Consider the following 21,128-nt stretch of genomic DNA (forward strand, 5'->3'; position numbering starts at 1 on the left):
AAGCCGAGCGTCAACCTCTGATCCCCACCATCAACAAAATTAAGGCTCTCCTGGGAAATGGCCTCAACGGCATTGATCTGGTCCGGGTCTGGATCTCTTGGCGGGTGATCCCCTTAAGCCGCTGCCCCAGCTTAATGTGTGATTACACGGGCCGGAAAGATGACCCTCTGCGACACAGCCGCAACGATCTACCTGAAGACGTTGTTGACGACATGACCAAGTCCCTCTTGAATGAGAGCTTGACAGACTGCGGGAGGACCGGCTTAAGGCCCTTCTGCAAGACTAACCCGGCCCCAGCGGTAAGCCACTGATCTGAACACCTTATTTTCTCCGTAGATAGTTTTCATCTGAACCTTAAGAAGTCTTCATTGTATTTTTCAGGCTGATGATAAGTTCTGGAAGGTCAAGTATGACCATGAGGCGGCTAAAAAAGCCATTAAGGCTAAGAAAGCCGCCAGGAGAGCCGCTCCCCGAAAAAAGGGAAGCAAGCCTACCGCCTCAGAGCTGCTTCAGCTGGAGGATAGCTCCGAGTCAGAGGTAATCCTTAATCCCTTAGACTGTTCTTTTGTTTCCGCTTTTCATCTGTCTTTTGACCACCTTATTAACTTGATTATCCACAGGATGACACCGGAGCGAGTAACCCGGTAACTGAAGAGGTAACTATAGTTTCCTCCGACTCGGACCCCTTGCCAAGGCTGAAAGTCCGAAGAGTAACCCGGAAAGTAAGCTTTTCGCATCCTTTAGCTTATCAAGATCCTCAATTTCTTTTGAAGCAACAGATTCATGAGAGCCAGAGGCAAACCCGGGCCAGCAAGGATGCAGACCTCTCCTCCAGCTTACCCGAGGCATCAAGAAAGCGCCGGACTGAGGTTATCTCCAACTTATACCCTTGTCATCCTTTAGCGGGTGTCACTCGTCAACCGCTCAATTCGTCTGATTCCAATTATCAGGAAACTTCACCTTCCTCTGGTGATTCTATGCAATCTACCCTGCCGGCTTTCAAGACCGCGCCCGGGTAATGATGATCATCTTATGTTGTACTTATCTTACTCATGCTTTTGTAGTAACCTTTTGTCCTTTCAGTGCTCAAGCAAAGCTCAGTAAGAGAGCGAAGAAGAATAAGCCGGTCGAAGAGCTGGTCCTGACTGAACCGGAGGCTTCAGCTCAAGAGCCGCCCGCTGCCTCTGCTCCTGAAGCCACCGCTCCAACCGACGAGCCAATCACAGAGACTTCTGCTAACCCAGAGATCTCCAGCCCGGCTCAGCCGGCCGATGACCCGGACGTGGTAATCACCCGGACGGAGTTTGTCGAGCCGGGGAGACCCACTGCGCTGGCTAAGTGCTCTGCCAAGGAAGAGTTGCTAGAGCGCGGCAGGGCCAAGCTGGACATCACCAACTATGCTAACTTGAGCATTGGAGAGATCATCTCCGGCTATGTCAATCAGGTGCACAATAGCCGGGACCTGGAGATTGACATGGTGAAGCAGATACAGCAGAAGTCTGAGGTACCACTCTCTTGCTTACTACATAATCATCTTTACCATACTTAGCCCCCAAGTATACTACTTATGATAGAATATGTTGTAGACTTAACTTCCGGCTTACTTTTATGAACCGGCAATTTGTAGATAGAACCTTTCAGCATACATTAGCCCCCAAGTGCCAAGTGTCTTTGCTTGGAAAGTGCTTGGGACTTTAAGATTGCATAACAACCACTCATACTATAACCCGGAATTTGCACAGGCTGCTGGCAAAAAATTTGAAGCTGAACTCTCTGAGCTGAAGAACCGCCTGAAGACTCAGGAAACTGAGACCCGGAAGGCCAACGCCAAATTCGAATTCAGTGTTGCTGCACAAGAGAAGCTGAAGAAGAAGTTTGAAACTAAAAGGAAGACTTGGGTCGAAGAGAAGGCTGCTCTGGTCAGCCGGGCCGAACAGGCGGAGGCGGCTCTGATGGAGAGAACCGCCGAACTCTCCGGCTTAAAGCGCCATGTGTCATAGATGGTCGCTGCAATCTTCGGTAAGTCATTCTGCACACTTTCAACAAGTTTACATTCTCTATGTCTCATAATTCCCATCATTGCTAGCGGCTTACCTGACGTTGTAAAACAGGTCCCAGAAGCGCCAACCTCAACCAAAATGTGTTGACCAAGCTGAAGGCCGTGTACACTTTGGTGGAACAACTCTACACCGGGTCACAACGCGCCTTGGCCATTGTGGCCCTGTCCAATGAGGTTCCGACTCACCTGGCGGACGTACTTCGTCGGCTGGCCGTTCTTCCTCAGCGTTTCCAAGAGCTGCGACGGGCCTCTGGAAGAGCCGGAGCCATAGCTGCTCTGAGCCGGGCCAAGGCTTTCCTCCCGGAGCTAGACCCGGCAGAGATCGCGCTTGGATATCCCAGTCTGAAGGAAGACGGCACTCCCTTTGACCAAAAAGATTTTGCTGATTGTCTGAAGAGTGTGCGCCCGGTGGCTACCTTAATTGGGAATGACACCGACCTCACCAAGTATCAGCCGGGTTATGACTCGGAGAATCAGAGGATCCCCACTCCACGCTACGAAGCAATCAGCTTGATCCCTCCGACTCGTAAGCATACCTTCGCCCCGGAAGTTGACCCGACCGGGTTAATTGACGAAGAGGCTCAATTTGAAGCTTTGAGCGGCATTGACTAGAAATCGTCAACCTTCCAGGTCATGGGAACAGCCAGAGGAGTGGAGAGGGATGAGCCGGAAGCTTCGACCCGGCAAGCATCTTGACTCTTTAGGCGGCCCATGATTATGCTTGTTAAACAATGCCTCACCTTTTGGACTCGGGGAGTCTTGTAATAGAGTAGGACCAACATTTTAACTTTGTCGTGCCATCGTGCATGTGTTGAATGCTTAACTCCATTGAAGTTGCTTCCTTATATTCCTCCGGGTCATAATTGATCATTTATTTTCCTTAAGCTCGAATAGTTGTCTTTAACCATCCTGCATAGAAAAACAAGTCACAAGTCTCTAGGCGGCTTTCCGCACTGAGAATTATAGTCTCATACATATAACCCGGAATATGAATCTAAGTCACCAAAGACTGGTCCTCAATTATATCCTTGATGTAACCATAATAGCATACTTACAGGCCTTCAAGTATACTTCCGGTTTATGTAACCCGGATAATAAGGTTGGTACCTCAACTCCGGTTTACCAGTTTTGATAATGCTTATTGTGTGTGACTAACACTGTGAATCAAAGTTAAGTCGGCGGAATAAGAACCACCGTACACACTGTTGATACAACCAGAAGAACTTGTTGTAAATCAGAAAATCAAAACTTAGGGGCTTCCGGTTCGAATACGACCAGAGACCCGTCCCAAAGGGGTTAAGCTAAGATTCGAATGCGATCATATAGCCCCCAGTGGGTTTGGCGATGCCGATCAAGAGGGTACCGACAGCTATGTTCTCTTTGGTTCGAATACGACCCATGTTTGAACAAGAAGCCCCCAAATGACCTTAAAAGTTGTTTAACGACGCTGATTCGAATACGATCCACGTCGGTTCCCAAAGGGGGTTAAGCTATGATTCAAATATGATCAAGGAAACTCCCCGATGAGCTCGGCAGTGTGCCAATCAAGTGGGTATCGACAGCTATGTTCTCTTTGGTTCGAATACGACCTATGTTTGAACAGGAAGCCCCCAGGTGATTATACTATTAACGGCTAGATTCGAATACGATCGTAAGCCGGATCCTCCTCCAAGTGACCATGTAATGTTGTAATAGAAATAACACTTTTACCTTTGGAGGAGAAAAGGACAGAGGTCCTGCTTTATTATTCATCATAATATATACATGGCTATAGAAATATGTACATTATGAGAGCCGGTGGCTCAAGTGTAATAAGGCCGAAGCTCAGCTATGTTCCACGGTCGACGGGTCTCTTCCTCCGACTTGCGTGAATCTTTGTGCTCCCGAATGTCAATGAGGTAGTATGATCCGTTGTGCAAATTCTTGCTGACCACAAAGGGCCCTTCCCAAGGCGGGGATAACTTGTGCGCATCTGTTTGATCTTGGATGAGCCGGAGCACCAGATCACCTTCCTGGAAGACCCGGGACCTAACCCGGCGGATGTGATAACGGCGCAGGTCTTGTTGGTAAATCGCCGAGCGAGCTGCTGCCACATCACGCTGTTCGTCCAACAAGTCAAGAGCATCTTGGCGCGCCCGCTCATTATCCGCCTCAACATAAGCCGCCACTGGAGGCGAATCATGACGGATGTCGCTAGGGAGGACTGCTTCCGCTTCATAAACCATGAAGAAAGGTGTGTAACCCGTAGATCTGTTAGGAGTAGTGTTGATGCTCCATAACACGGAGGGTAACTCCTCCACCCAACAACCCGGCGTCCGTTGCAAAGGGACCAAAAGCCGGGGCTTGATACCCTTCAAAATCTCCTGATTAGCTCTCTCAGCTTGACCATTGGATTGAGGGTGAGCCACTGATGAAACATCAAGTCGAATATGCTCTCGTTGACAAAACTCCTCCATGGCGCCTTTAGACAAATTGGTCCCATTGTCAGTGATAATGCTGTGTGGAAAACCAAAGCGAAATATCACCCTTTTCATGAACTGAACCGCCGTGGCTGCATCACACTTGCTAACGGGCTCTGCCTCAACCCACTTTGTGAATTTATCAACTGCCACCAAGAGGTGGGTCTTCTTATCTTTGGATCTTTTAAAGGGCCCAACCATATCAAGCCCCAGACCGCAAATGGCCAAGTAATTGGAATCATCCTGAGCTCTTGAGCCGGCACATGAGCCCGTCGTGAGAACCTTTGACAACCGTCGCATTTACTGACCAAGTCCTCCGCATCAGCATGAGCTGTCAGCCAGTAGAAACCATGAAAAAAGCCTTGGCCACAAGGGATTTTGAGCCGGCATGATGGCCACAATCCCCTTCGTGAATCTCACGTAAGATTTCTTGACCCTCCTCAGGGGAAACACAACGCTGGAACGTTCCAGTAACACTGCGACGATGCAGCTCCCCATTAATAATGACCATTGACTTAGACCGCCGGGTTATTTGTCTGGCCAAAGTTTCGTCCTCAGGCAAATCTCCCCGGGTCATGTAAGCCAAGTAGGGCATTGTCCAGTCCGGGGTGATGTGGAGAGCCGCCACCAACTGTGCCTCCGGGTCAAGGACAGCCAAGTCTTCCTCTGTAGGTACCTTAACAGAAGGGTTATGCAGGATGTCCAAGAAAGTATTAGGCGGCACCGGTTTTCGCTGAGAGCCCAGCCGGCTTAATGCATCAGCCGCCTCGTTCTTCCTGCGATCAATGTGCTCTACTTGGTAACCTTGAAAGTGTCCAGCAATGGCATCAACTTCACGGCAATAAGCCGCCATGAGAAGGTCCTTGGAGTCCCACTTGCCTGATACTTGTTGAGCCACTAAGTCTGAGTCACCGAAGCATCGTACCCGGCTCAAGCTCATCTCCTGAGCCATCCGAAGACCATGGAGCAAGGCCTCATACTCAGCCGCATTGTTAGTACAAGGAAACATCAACCGTAGCACATAATGAAACTTGTCACCTTTAGGGGAAGCCAATACAACTCCAGCCCCCGTGTCACGACCGGTTTTTCAATAAAATATTTATTGAGAGACCGATCCCTTTTACGGACCAGTAAAGAAGAATTCCTTCTCACTGGTAGACAATATCATGGTCACAGAAGAAAAAAATACCAGGAGTACTGAATATAATACAAAGTTGAACGGAGACTGCTCAACAATTTATTACAACTACGTCGAATAAACATAACGGCGAAAGGGTGGCATAACTACTAACTCACGATAACAACGGTGGTGGAAATATCACAGCGAAGTGGGTGATATGACTCCTGAAAACTACAGCTCTTCGAGCGTCGGAGTGAGGCTCGAGGAGACTTATTGCGGGTGGCGGAAGCGTATATGATACAAATGACCAATATCCGGGATCGCACAGGACTGACTGGGACTCCTCTAGGCGTCAGACACACTATCAGACTCTTCATCCAAGAGATCGCCTTCGTCAACATCTGGCCAAATCAACAAGCCAGGTGAGTACTATGAAAGTACTCGCAAGACAGTTCGGACATAAGATATAACAAATGTAAACATGTAGCATATGAACAGATTAACAAGTGCGTTCAGGCATGGAGACAATGATGCATGGAAAATTAACCGAGAAGTCGGGCGGTAGTCCTCCCGAAATCCCAAAATAAAAATACTGGGTGCCAAACGAGGGTCTGAATGACTCCTCGAGAGGAAACTGCAAGAATAATAATGCTGGTGCCAAACGAGGGTCTGAATGACTCCTCGAGAGGAAACTGCAAGAATAATAATGCCGCAGTCGGGCGTCGGGGCGACACCGCATAAAGGGCTTATAACAGGGAATAAAAGACAAACATGCCACAGTCGGACGTCTGAGAGACATCACATAAAGGGCTTATATTGAAGCTCAATAATTCAGTAGCTCGAGAATATAAATTATTGTGAGTACGAGACAAATATAAGGTTAGTCCATCCGCAGGAATAACAATTAAACTGGGTTTACCACTTGAGCTTGTCCATCGGGGATCAATTACCACGAGGATAGATATGGCTATACTGATCACCCTACTTGATCATGGATATGATGACTTGGAAGGATTTGACTCTGTAGAGTTTGTACTTAAACCACAGCCAACGGATTTCAGTAGTCACGGGGACTAGTTCCGTTTACGGTATTTTGGAAGGAACACATCTAACTAGTACACACCCATTCAACATTCCGAAGCCAGGGATCACCCTCGGCAACGTTCAAGAAAAACCTTGAGACGGGGAGGCTACAACCTCGCGTAGCATGGGATCAAATTTCTATACGCGCGCTCTAAGGGGGTGCCCCCCCTCTCGGTCCCAACCGGAAACACCCATGCCCCCTGACCGGATGACTGGCTTTAATCCAGGGCCATGGAACCATCATCCCGGCCCCTCTGTTTGGTGTGTACACGGAAAGAGGTTACCAACTTACTAAACCGCATCCTGGCAAAAGAAACATGTGGTAGCACGGAAGGGAAAAGAACGATAACGTGACTCCGTTCACGTTAACGTCGGAATTAGTCGGATGACGCAAGGCTGGTATGCTACAACAGTACCACCTTGCTGCCCTTCATGACACCACATGATTAGGCCATCTCTCACTAGAGATCATCGCAACTTTGGAACATACGGGTAGTTGCCTCACAAGCAACGAGGTACTCACCGACACTCATATGCCACGCACAACTTACACGCAAACATGCAAAACACCTACCATATCAAAGGTTCAAACATGCTTGCCTGGTTCGGAGAAGTCGGAGTCTAGCTCGGCGAAGTTCGCAGCTCCGTCACCTCTTCCGGAACCTACGGCATAACGAAAACGGGCACTAACGTGAAAACCAACGCGTGCATAAAAGTTGTTCCAAAATTTTTCCAAATAAATCCCATAAAAAACTAGACAAAATTTTAAGACTGTCAGAAAAGAATCACTCAAAAATCACTTTTTATTAAAAAGTTATAAAGGTTTCTGTCCAGGGACTCATCTGTAATGAAACAGAAAAGTCCCAGGGGCTAAACTGAGAAAGCAGAAAACGCTTCGGAAAGAAACGCGCCAGCTCAAAAGGGAAAGCGTATTTGCCCGAAGGCGCCAACAGAAAACGGTTCGAGGGAGAGAGACTAGAGGCTGACAAGGAGGGTCCACATGTCAGGTTTAAAAAGCTCGCCGGCGCCCGAAGACTGCGGTGGTCACCGGCGTCGAACCACGGCGAGACAGGGAGATCGGAGTGTACCAAGAGCTTCAGCGTGTCCTCCCGCGTCGGTGGGTGGTGGACTCGAGCGTCGGAGAGCACCACGTCGACGGCGACACTTTCTCCGGCGGACGGCGGCTCGGGTGATGGTGGAGAACTCCGGTGGGTGCTGCACACTCTGAATTGAAGCGCGGGTCAGAAGAGTGGATGCATAGGGAAGCTACTGGCAAGAGATGGGAGGCAGAGGTGCACGCACGGGAGCGAATCGAGCTGGATCCCGTGGCGGGTCGCGGCGGCCGGAGCTGAGGAAGGAGACCTCCTCGGGGCTCTTCCAGTGGCTTGGTGTGGTCTAGGTGGAGTGCAGGGGTGGTGTGGGTTCGAGTTGAAGCTCGGGGCCTCTATTTATAGGCGGATCGACGGGGTGGCCGTGAATAGAGAATCTCCGGCGAGCAATTACGGCGAGGCAGTGGATTGGCAGGGAGCTTAAGAGGTCAGGCATCATCAGTGAGGTGTACTGGTGCCGTTCCCCTGCTAATCCCGGTCGGTCTTGGCGTAACGGCGTCGGTCCACGGTGGGGTGGCCGCACGGGCACGATGGCGGCAGAGAGCGCGCTCCGCGCCCAGCGGTTCACGACGAGAGTGGCAGCATGCAAGGGGGAGTGGGTGGCCACGCGGCGGCCTTCGGTGGTTTGGGCGGCGCTGGGTGGCGCCGTCTACGCTGCGCCTCTCTCTGGCGGCCGCAAAGCCGCCGCTGGCGTCGGTCACGGGGCGGCGCACCTCCTCCAGCTCGTCGCCGACGTCCGCAAGGCTCCAGGGGATCATGTGGCGCAGGAACAAGGTGGAGGGGACGGGGAGCAAGGCGCCAACGCGGCACTGTCGAGATCGACAACATGTTCTGAAGAAAACGACAGTGCACTGAAACTGTTCTCTGAACTTAACTGAACAATGACAGCAACAGTGTCCAGTAGGTGCTCGACGAAATGATTTGGAGTGAAGAAAATTTTTCCTGGGGCTGGGACTTGTTGAGGTGACCTCTCAATGTACCCAGAGGCTGCCTGATTTTTCTCAGAATTTTTGGAGAGGGATTTGAATGAATTTCATCAAATTTGACAAATCTGGTCCAAACTTGCAGCAAGTATAGTTTGAAAATTTTGAACTGAAGACCAGTGGATCTTCATGGATCTTGGTTGAGGGTTCAAAGGACTAGGAAGGGGAATTGGTTTGGGGGCAGAAATCAAAGCAGAAAGAGTAGTTCCTTTGTAAATCTCCAAGGGCTAGAATAGAAGACAGAAATTGTTTTGATAAGATTTAAATGCAAAATAAATATATGGAGAGGTCCAACTTGCTGGATTTGATGCAAATCAAGATCCAAAGATGAGGGAAGGTTTAGGAGAGTGGATTTGCACTAAGGTCATGGCATGAGAGGTTTGTTGAAAGTGGTAAAGGATTATTCCAAAAGCCATAGTGCATTTTCAAAGAGATTTCCAAAAGGCATTTTTCCCAAGTGCAAAACATTTTGGTTTGAGTCCAAATAAAGGCAAGAACCTCCAAGACCAAAAACAAGTCTTGGGTGAATCCAAATAAAGCTCTTGCCAAAAAAATATTTTAAAAGGGAGGGTTCTTTTGAAGAAAAATTTAAATCACCTCCCTCAAGTCAGATAAAAAATTTAAAAAATCCAAATGAAATTTTGGGTGTCACAACACCTACCCCCTTAGGAAAAATCTCGTCCTCGAGATTTCAGCTGGTCCTCGAATAGATATGGATATTCTGCCTGGAGAAAATCTTCCCTTTCCCACGTAGCTTCATCCTCTGTGTGGTTGCTCCACTGAACTTTGAAAATTTTTGTTGTTTTCTGTCGGGTCCTCCGTTCGGACACTTCTAGTATCTTTACTGGCCTTTCTCTGTAGGTGAGATCTGGTTGCACATCGATGCTCTCATGGGATACATGCTTCTCCGGGTCACTGACACATTTTCTCAATTGTGAGACGTGGAATACGTCATGGACGTCTGACAGCTCCTTGGGTAGATCTAGCTGGTAGGCTACCGTGCCTCTGCGTGCAATTACACCGAATGGTCCAATAAACCTCGGGGCTAGCTTCCCCTTAATTTTGAACCATTGCAGGCCCCTCATAGGAGACACTCGTAGGTATACAGAGTCACCGGGTTCAAAGCTGACCTCACGATGCTTTTGATCATAATAGCTCTTTTGTCGGCTCTGCGCTGTCTTGAGTCTGTCCCTGATCTGCTTAACTTTCTCCTCGGCCTCTTTAAGCATGTCTGGGCCGACGATGCGGCTGTCACCTGTCTCTGACCAATTTAGTGGGGTACGACACCATCGCCCGTACAATGCTTCAAAGGGTGCCATTTGCAAGCTGGCTTGGTAACTGTTGTTGTAAGCAAATTCGGCATACGGCAAACTCTCTTCCCAACTGGATCCATAGGTGAGCACACAGGCTCTCAGCATATCCTCTAGGATTTGGTTCACACGTTCTGTTTGTCCATCAGTCTGAGGGTGGTACGCTGTACTGAAAGCTAGCTGCGTGCCCAGAGCTTGTTGCAGGTGGTCCCAAAATTTGGAGACAAACTGTGTGCCTCGGTCGGATATTATAGTCTTTGGGACTCCATGCAAACAAACTATACGGGAGAGATAAAGTTTGGCCAGTCTTTGTGTGGAGTAGGTAGTCTTCACGGGAATGAAATGAGCAACCTTGGTTAGCCGGTCTGTGATGACCCATATGGCGTCATTTCCGCGTTGTGATCGAGGTAATCCGACAATGAAGTCCATTCCTATTTCATCCCATTTCCACTCTGGTATCCTGTTTGGCTGGAGTAGCCCTGCTGGCTTTTGATGCTCGGCCTTGATGCGCTGACACGAATCGCAACAAGCAATAAATGTGGCTATATCTCTTTTCATACCGTGCCACCAAAATCTTTCTTGGATGTCCTTGTACATTTTGGTTCCTCCAGGGTGGATCTAGTATGGAGCGGTGTGACTTTCGGTTAAGATTTGTTGCTTGAGTTCCTCAATGTTAGGTATGCAAAGTCTGTCTCCGTACCGTAATATTCCTTCACTGTCTGTGACGAACCCTGAAGCCTTACCAAGGTTCATTTGCTTCTTTATTCCTTCGATGCTGGGATGTCCTTGCTGTGCCTTCTTAATTTGTTCCATTAGGGTGGGTTGTATCTCCAGATTCGATACGGTGCCCTCAGAGACTAACACCATGTTGAGTCTAGCGAACTCTTGCTGAAACTCAGGCCTCAAGTTTTGCGGACTGTCATTGTTCGGGCTGGGGTTTCGACTGAGGGCATCAGCCACCACATTTGCTTTCCCTGGATGGTAGTGAATGCCGACATCATAGTCCTTGACCAATTCCAACCAGCGTCGTTGGCGTAGATTTAGCTCTGGCTGTGTGAAAATATATTTGAGGCTCTTATGGTCCGTATATATTTCACAGCGATTCCCCAACAGAAAGTGCCTCCACTCCTTGAGTGCATGTATGACTGCTGCTAGCTCCAAGTCATGTGTTGGGTAATTTTCCTCATGTTTTCGCAGCTGCCTGGAGGCATACGCAACAACTTTGCCATCTTGCATTAGTACACATCCGAGGCCTTTTCGGGATGCGTCACAATATACTTCAAAACTCTTGTGTATGTCTGGCACAGTTAAGACCGGTGCGGTTGTCAGCTTCTTCTTGAGTTCCTGGAAGCTTTTCTCGCATGCTTCCGTCCATACAAACTTCTTGTCCTTCTTGAGCAATTGTGTTATTGGTTTTGCCACAGTGGAGAATCCTTCAATAAATCGTCTGTAATATCCGGCCATTCCCAGGAAACTTCGCACATCTGTCACGTTGGCGGGTGGCTTCCAGTCAAGTATGGCTTTGACTTTTTCTGGGTCTACGGCCACGCCTTCCTGGTTCAATATATGGCCTAGGAAACCAACTTGTCTCAGCCAAAATTCACACTTGCTAAATTTGGCGTACAACTGATGTTTCCTTAATTCTCCCAAAACAATTCTGAGATGCTCAGCATGCTCTTCTGGTGTCCTTGAGTAAACCAGAATATCGTCAATGAATACCACAACAAATTTGTCCATGAATTTCATAAATACTTTGTTCATGAGGTGGACGAAATATGCGGGGGCGTTCGTTAGTCCAAAAGGCATCACTGTGAACTCATATAACCCATATCTGGATGTGAATGCTGTCTTGGGGATATCTTCTGTCCGTACTTTCAATTGGTGATATCCCGATCTCAAATCTATCTTTGAGAACACCTTGGCTTGGGCGAGCTGGTCAAACAAATCATTTATCCGTGGCATCGGATATTTGTTTTTGATGGTGACCATATTGAGAGCTCGATAGTCTATACACAGTCTTAGTGTCCCATCCTTTTTCTTGGCGAATAATACCGGCGAACCCCATGGTGAGGAGCTGGCTTGAATAAAACCTTTGTCCAATAATTCCTTTATCTGCTTCTTTAACTCGACCAATTCTGAGGGTGCCATTCTATAAGGTTTCTTATAGTTGGGAGCGGTGCCAGGTGCTAGTTCGATGCTGAATTCTATTTCTCGGTCTGGTGGCATGCCTGGTAGTTCTTCAGGAAACACATCAGGAAACTCGCATACCACTGGAACTTTCCTCAGTTCTGAGATGTCCACTTTATTCAGTTTTGGTTGCCGTGACCGTGGCCTTTCTTGATCTGTAACCTTTATTGTCTTGCCGTGATGATGAGTGAGGATCACAGTCCGATTGAAACAGTCAATAAATCCCTTGTTGGTGGTTAACCAGTCCATCCCTAAAATGACATCCAGTCCTTTATTTTCCAACACGATGAGATTTGCTAGGAACTGTAGTCCTTCGAACTCAATGATTACTCCTTGGCAGTAACTCTGAGCGATTTGCTTATTTCCGGGGGACTTGATGATCATAGATTTTTCCAAGGGAAGTATCAGAAAACCATGTTGCAAAACAAAACTCTTCGAAACGAATGAATGGGAAGCTCCAGAATCAAACAAAACCGTGGCAGGTACTGTGTTGACAGGGAACGTACCGAGCACGATGTCTGGGGCATTCTGCGCTTCTTCCCTGGTCACATGGTTCAGGTGACCCTTCCTGTGGTTGTTGCTGGGGTTGAAATTGTTGCGCTTGGGGGCTGGATTGTTCCCACCATTGTTTGGCTTGGGGGCCGCGTTCCTCGGCTTTGGGCATTGTTTAGCATAGTGCCCTTCTTCACCGCAAGCATAGCAGGTGACCCCTGGATGGTACGTGAACTCTTTGTCCCTGGCATGAAACTGTCTGACGGGCCTTGCATCAGTAGTCGTGGATCTCCTTGCTTCTGTCCTTGGAACCTCAGTCTTGCTTCGGTTGTTGCGAGCAAGAGTCGTCTTGTCCCTCTTTCGCTTACGGATATCTTCCAGACTACGGCGCTCATTCTCTAATGTAATGGCCTTGTCAACCAGAGTTTTAAAATCCGGGAAGGTGTGTACAATTAGTTGGCATCTTAGTGCCGGTGCCAGGCCGTCCAGGAATTTTTCCATCTTCTTGTTCTCTGTCATGTGCTCGTCGTAGGCATAACGAGATAGCTGGGTAAACTGACCATTGTATTCTGTCACTGACATGCCTCTCTGCTTCAGGTCATCAAATTCTCTCTTCTTGATTTTTATGATGCTCCTGGGGATGTGTGCCCCACGGAAGCCTTCCTTGAACTCCTCCCAGGTGATGTTGTGTTCACTGGGGTGCATGTGTAGGAAGTTTTCCCACCATGCTGCGGCTGCTCCAGTAAGGTAGTGTGGTGCATAAAGCACCTTCTCATGATCTGAGCACTGAGCAATAATCAGCTTCCTTTCAATGTCACGGAGCCAGTCATCGGCTTCTAGCGGCCTATCGGTGTGAGCAAACGTTGAAGGGCGAGTCTTCTGTAACTCAGATAACTTGGAATGCGGTTGATAGGGTTCACGGTGGTTTCCCATATTGATGACGTGATTCATCATCTCTTGGTGTTGTTGCTGGCTTTGCTCGAAGAGACGGCATACTTGAGACAGGGCTGCTTCGCTGTCCTGTTGGCTGGACTGACCCTGAGTGAAATTGTTGCTAGTCTGTGTCCCATAAACTTCTTCTGGCTGATTGGGCATGGAGCGAGTCCACGGGCGAGACATTTTTCCAGTATGGGGTATTATTTTGCAAAACACATGAGAAGAACTGTGGGGCACAAGGAAAAATCTTGCAAGGCAACAATTTAAAAGACCTCAAGGTTTTCAAGAAAACATAAATGATTTTGCACGGAGAAGAACTGCTTAACACAAATCTTACACGCGAAAAGCAAACACATGATACAGCACTCAGGATGCGCGTACACAATCCTGACATGTTATTTAGTCTAGCGTACTCTTCCGGAAAACAGCGAACATACTAATACAAACTAGCGTACAGATAAAACACATCATACAAGCAGGCATAACGCGCGGCTACTCGGCACTCTCAGTCGGAGATGGTGACGATGTCCTTTCCCTTGCCAAGGGCAAGACTCAGCGGTGCAGGAGAATCAACCTCCACCTCCTCTCTAGCAGGCTCCTGGCGCGTAGCGCTGCGCTGCGGTGATGGAACGTGGGCGACAGGCGGCAGAGCGGGTGCGGCAGGCGGCGCAGCTCTGAATGGAGTAGGAGCGATAACTCGGTCGAACTCCTTAGTGGTAGGCAGACGGCGAGCAGTAGCCAAAATGGCCAGTGCATAAGAGGCTGAAGACGAGACGGATGTCAGAGGCGGTGCCGTGTGGAGAAGCTCCTTCCTGCTGGCAGGACCGCCCCAGACTAAGTCCATGCGGGCAGCCACAAGATCATCCACGAGGTTGTCGAAGGATTCCTCCAGAGCCTTGAGGTACTCCACAACCATCTCGATGGCTTCATCTCGTTCTCCCCGATGGCAGGCGAATTCATAGTGACAAGTGTATGGCACATGGCATGGGAGGTAGCGGTAGCGACGAGTCTTCATCATGGGAAGGATGTCCCGAAGGCGAGCTATTGCCTCACGGGCAGCCATCTGCATGGCATGCCTCTCCGTAGGCATGGCCCTTCCCACAAAACGGAAGTGGCGAGATGCAGAACGTCCTCCCTTGAATTGCACCACGGCTTGGTGCATAGACACGTCGTCACTGAGCTTGTGCTGATAAAGCGTGAACTCCGGACGAGTTGCTGGCCCGATCGCGAGCTTGGTGATGGAGACGAGGAGTTTGACAAACCCCTCGGGCACGTTCGTGAACACTCGAGTCTCGCAGTTGCTGCCAGCCATCTACAAAAGTAGGCAAAAATTCTGAGTAGTCATGTCATAAATTTATGATGACCAACAGAAAATAGCTACAATTGCAAAATGCTGAAAAAGCACAAAAGACGCTAATAACCGATTAGCGATCGCACCTAATGGCTTCCTACAATCAGCCTGGCTCTGATACCAAGCTTGTCACGACCGGTTTTTCAATAAAATATTTATTGAGAGACCGATCCCTTTTACGGACCAGTAAAGAAGAATTCCTTCTCACTGGTAGACAATATCATGGTCACAGAAGAAAAAATACCAGGAGTACTGAATATAATACAAAGTTGAACGGAGACTGCTCAACAATTTATTACAACTACGCCGAATAAACATAACGGCGGAAGGGTGGCATAACTACTAACTCACGATAACAATGGTGGTGGAAATATCACAGCGAAGTGGGTGATATGACTCTTGAAAACTAAAGTTCTTCGAGCGTCGGAGTGAGGCTCGAGGAGACTTATTGCGGGTGGCGGAAGCGTATATGATACAAGTGAACAATATCCGGGATCGCATAGGACTGACTGGGACTCCTCTAGGCGTCGGACGCACCATCAGACTCTTCATCCAAGAGATCGCCTTCGTCAACATCTGGCCAAATCAACAAGCCAGGTGAGTACTATGAAAGTACTCGCAAGACAGTTCGGACATAAGATATAACAAATGTAAACATGTAGCATATGAACAGATTAACAAGTGCGTTCAGGCATGGAGACAATGATGCATGGAAAATTAACCGAGAAGTCGGGCGGTAGTCCTCCCGAAATCCCAAAATAAAAATACTGGGTGCCAAACGAGGGTCTGAATGACTCCTCGAGAGGAAACTGCAAGAATAATAATGCTGGTGCCAAACGAGGGTCTGAATGACTCCTCGAGAGGAAACTGGAGGAATAATAATGCCGCAGTCGGGCGTCGGGGCGACACCGCATAAAGGGCTTATAACAGGGAATAAAAGACAAACATGCCACAGTTGGACGTCTGAGCGACATCACATAAAGGGCTTATATTGAAGCTCAATAATTCAGTAGCTCGAGAATATAAATTATTGCGAGAAAAAGACAAATATAAGGTTAGTCCATCCGCAGGAATAACAATTAAACTGGGTTTACCACTTGAGCTTGTCCACCAGGGATCAATTACCACGAGGATAGATATGGCTATACTGATCACCCTACTTGATCATGGATACGATGACTTGGAAGGATTTGACTCTGCAGAGTTTGTACTTAAACCACAGCCAACGGATTTCAGTAGTCACGGGGACTAGTTCCGTTTACGGTATTTTGGAAGGAACACATCTAACCAGTACACACCCATTCAACATTCCGAAGCCAGGGATCACCCTCGGCAACATTCAAGAAAAACCTTGAGACGGGGAGGCTACAACCTCGCGTAGCATGGGATCAAATTTCTATACGCGCGCTCTAAGGGGGTGCCCCCCCTCTCGGTCCCAACCGGAAACACCCATGCCCCCTGACCGGATGACTGGCTTTAATCCAGGGCCATGGAACCATCATCCCGGCCCCTCTGTTTGGTGTGTACACGGAAAGAGGTTACCAACTTACTAAACCACATCCTGGCAAAAGAAACATGTGGTAGCACGGAAGGGAAAAGAACGATAACGTGACTCCGTCCACGTTAACGTCGGAATTAGTCGGATGACGCAAGGCTGGTATGCTACAACAGTACCACCTTGCTGCCCTTCATGACACCACATGATTAGGCCATCTCTCACTAGAGATCATCGCAACTTTGGAACATACGGGTAGTTGCCTCACAAGCAACGAGGTACTCACCGACACTCATATGCCATGCACAACTTACACGCAAACATGCAAAACACCTATCATATCAAAGGTTCAAACATGCTTGCCTAGTTCGGAGAAGTCGGAGTCTAGCTCGGCGAAGTTCGCAGCTCCGTCACCTCTTCCGGAACCTACGGCATAACGAAAACGGGCACTAACGTGAAAACCAACGCGTGCATAAAAGTTGTTCCAAAATTTTTCCAAATGAATCCCATAAAAAACTAGACAAAATTTTAAGACTGTCAGAAAAGAATCACTCAAAAATCACTTTTTATTAAAAAGTTATAAAGGTTTCTGTCCAGGGACTCATCTGTAATGAAACAGAAAAGTCCCAGGGGCTAAACTGAGAAAGCAGAAAACGCTTCGGAAAGAAACGCGCCAGCTCAAAAGGGAAAGCGTATTTTCCCGAAGGCGCCAACAGAAAACGGTTCGAGGGAGAGAGAATAGAGGCTGACAAGGGGGGTCCACATGTCAGGTTTAAAAAGCTCGCCGGCGCCCGAAGACTACGGTGGTCGCCGGCGTTGAACCACGGCGAGACAGGGAGATCGGAGTGTACCAAGAGCTTCAGCGTGTCCTCCCACGTCGGTGGGTGGTGGACTCGAGCGTCGGAGAGCACCACGTCGACGGCGACACTTTCTCCGGCGGACGGCGGCTCGGGTGATGGTGGAGAACTCCGGTGGGTGCTGCACACTCCGAATTGAAGCGCGGGTCAGAAGAGTGGATGCATAGGGAAGCTACTGGCAAGAGATGGGAGGCAGAGGTGCACGCACGGGAGCGAATCGAGCTGGATCCCGTGGCGGGTCGTGGCGGCCGGAGCTGAGAAAGGAGACCTCCTCGGGGCTCTTCCAGTGGCTTGGTGTGGTCTAGGTGGAGTGCAAGGGTGGTGTGGGTTCGAGTTGAAGCTCGGGGCCTCTATTTATAGGCGGATCGACGGGGTGGCCATGAACGGAGAATCTCCGGCGAGCAATTACGGCGAGGCAGTGGATTGGCAGGGAGCTTAAGAGGCCAGGCAGCATCAGTGAGGTGTACTGGTGCCGTTCCCCTGCTAATCCCGGTCGGTGTTGGCGTAACGGCGTCGGTCCACGGTGGGGTGGCCGCACGGGCACGACGGCGGCAGAGAGCGCGCTCCGCGCCCAGCGGTTCACGACGAGAGTGGCAGCGCGCAAGGGGGAGTGGGTGGCCACGCGGCGGCCTTCGGTGGTTTGGGCGGCGCTGGGTGGCACCGTCTACGCTGCGCCTCTCTCTGGCGGCCGCAAAGCCGCCGCTGGCGTCGGTCACGGGGCGGCGCACCTCCTCCAGCTCGTCGCCGACGTCCACAAGGCTCCAGGGGATCGTGCGGCGCAGGAACAAGGGGGAGGGGACGGGGAGCAATGCGCCAATGCGGCACTGTCGAGATCGACAACATGTTCTGAAGAAAACGACAGTGCACTGAAACTGTTCTCTGAACTTAACTGAACAATGACAGCAACAGTGTCCAGTAGGTGCTCGACGAAATGATTTGGAGTGAAGAAAATTTTTCCTGGGGCTGGGACTTGGTGAGGTGACCTCTCAATGTACACAGAGGCTGCCTGATTTGTCTCAGAATTTTTGGAGAGGGATTTGAATGAATTTCATCAAATTTGACAAATCTGGTCCAAACTTGCAGCAAGTATAGTTTGAAATTTTTGAACTGAGACCAGTGGATCTTCATGGATCTTGGTTGAGGGTTCAAAGGACTAGGAAGGGGAATTGGTTTGGGGGCAGAAATCAACGCAGAAAGAGTAGTTCCTTTGTAAATCTCCAAGGGCTAGAATAGAAGACAGAAATTGTTTTGATAAGATTTAAATGGAAAATAAATATATGGAGAGGTCCAACTTGCTGGATTTGATGCAAATCAAGATCCAAAGATGAGGGAAGGTTTAGGAGAGTGGATTTGCACTAAGGTCATGGCATGAGAGGTTTGTTGAAAGTGGTAAAGGATTATTCCAAAAGCCATAGTGCATTTTCAAAGAGATTTCCAAAAGGCATTTTTCCCAAGTGCAAAACATTTTGGTTTGAGTCCAAATAAAGGCAAGAACCTCCAAGACCAAAAACAAGTCTTGGGTGAATCCAAATAAAGCTCTTGCCAAAAAAATATTTTAAAAGGGAGGGTTCTTTTGAAGAAAAATTTAAATCACCTCCCTCAAGTCAGATAAAAAATTTAAAAAATCCAAATGAAATTTTGGGTGTCACACCCCGAGCCCTCCAATTGCCTAGACCCATCAAAGTGAATAGTCCAATATGTATTATCCGGCTTTTCTTCAGGCACCTGTAGCTCTGTCCAATCGTTGATGAAGTCCACCAAAGCTTGAGATTTAACAGCAGTGCGTGGCACGTATTTTAGACCATGAGGCCCAAGTTCTATAGCCCACTTAGCCACTCTCCCTGTGGCCTCTCTGTTTTGGATGATATCTCCAAGGGGGGAAGAACTAACCACAGTGATAGGGTGACCCTGAAAATAGTGCTTAAGCTTCCGGCTGGCCATGAATACACCATAAATAAGCTTCTGCCAATATGGATACCGCTGTTCTGACTCTATGAGCACTTCGCTGACGTAGTAAACCGGTCGCTGAACCGGATACTCTTTACCCTCTTCCTTGCGCTCCACCACCACAGCCATGCTGACGGCTCGTGCGTTAGCAGCTACATACAGTAATAAGGGCTCCTTATCAACCGGAGCAGCAAGGACTGGGGGCTCAGCCAGCTGTCTCTTCAAATCCTCAAAAGCAGCACTAGTAGCATCATTCCAAATAAAGTCATCAGTTTTCTTCATCAACTGGTACAGTGGCATGGCCTTTTCACCCAAACGACTTATAAACTGGCTTAAAGCAGCGATACGACCAGCCAGGCGCTGGACGTCATTTATACACGCCGGCTTAGCCAGAGAGGTGATCGCCTTGATCTTCTCCGGGCTAGCTTCAATGCCTCTATGAGAAACCAGAAAACCCAAGAGCTTGCCTGCAGGAACACCAAAAACACACTTGGCCGAGTTAAGCATCATCTTGTAGACCCGGAGATTATGAAAGGTTTCTCTCAGATCATCTATCAAGGTTTCCTTCTCTCTGGACTTAACCACAATATCATCCACATAGGCATGAACATTGCGCCCAATCTGGTTATGAAGACAGTTCTGTACGCAACGCTGATAAGTCGCCCGTGCACTCTTGAGCCCAAAAGGCATAGACACGTAATAGAAGGCTCCAAAGGGAGTGATGAACGCTGTTTTCTTCTGGTCTTTAACTGCCATTTTAATCTGATGGTATCCAGAATAAGCATCCAAGAAACTTAAGCGCTCACAACCCGCCGTAGCATCAATGATTTGATCAATACGGGGTTGGGCAAAAGGATCAGCCGGACATGCCTTGTTTAAGTCCGTGTAGTCCACACACATCCGCCAGGTGCCATTCTTCTTGAGCACGAGCACCGGGTTAGCTAACCACTCTGGGTGAAAGACTTCAACAATAAAACCGGCCGCCAAGAGCCGGGCCACCTCTTCTCCAATGGCTTTCCGCCTTTCCTCATTAAACCGCCGAAGGAATTGCCTGACCGGCTTGAATTTCGGATCAACATTGAGTGTGTGCTCAGCGAGTTCTCTAGGTACACCTGGCATGTCAGAAGGTTTCCATGCAAAAATGTCCCTATTCTCACGGATGAACTCGATGAGCGCGCTTTCCTATTTTGGATCCAGATTGGCACTGATGCTAAACTTCTGAGATGAATCACCTGGAATGAAATCAACAAGTTTAGTCTCATCAGCCGACTTAAATTTCATTGCCGGCTCATGCTCCGTAGTCGGCCTTTTCAGAGAGGTCATATCTGTTGGGTCAACATTGTCCTTGTAAAACTTCAACTCCTCTGTTGCACAAACAGATTCTGCATAAGCCGCATCGCCTTCCTTACACTCCAAGGCTACCTTCCGGCTGCCATGAACCGTAACGGTCCCATTGTGACCCGGCATCTTGAGCTGCAAATACGCGTAACACGGCCGTGCCATGAACTTGGCGTAAGCCGGCCGCCCAAATATGGCATGATACGGACTTCTTATCTTGACCACCTCAAAGGTCAATTTTTCCACCCTGTAGTTGTACTCATCTCCAAAGGCCACTTCCAATTCGATCTTACCAACTGGATAAGCCGACTTACCAGGCACCACGCCATGGAAAACAGTATTGGATTGGCTGAGGTTCTTATCAATCAACCCCATACGACGGAAGGTCTCATAATATAGGAT

The sequence above is a fragment of the Aegilops tauschii genome, chromosome 6, assembly GCF_002575655.3.
Source record: "Aegilops tauschii subsp. strangulata cultivar AL8/78 chromosome 6, Aet v6.0, whole genome shotgun sequence".
Classification (NCBI taxonomy): Eukaryota; Viridiplantae; Streptophyta; class Magnoliopsida; order Poales; family Poaceae; genus Aegilops; species Aegilops tauschii.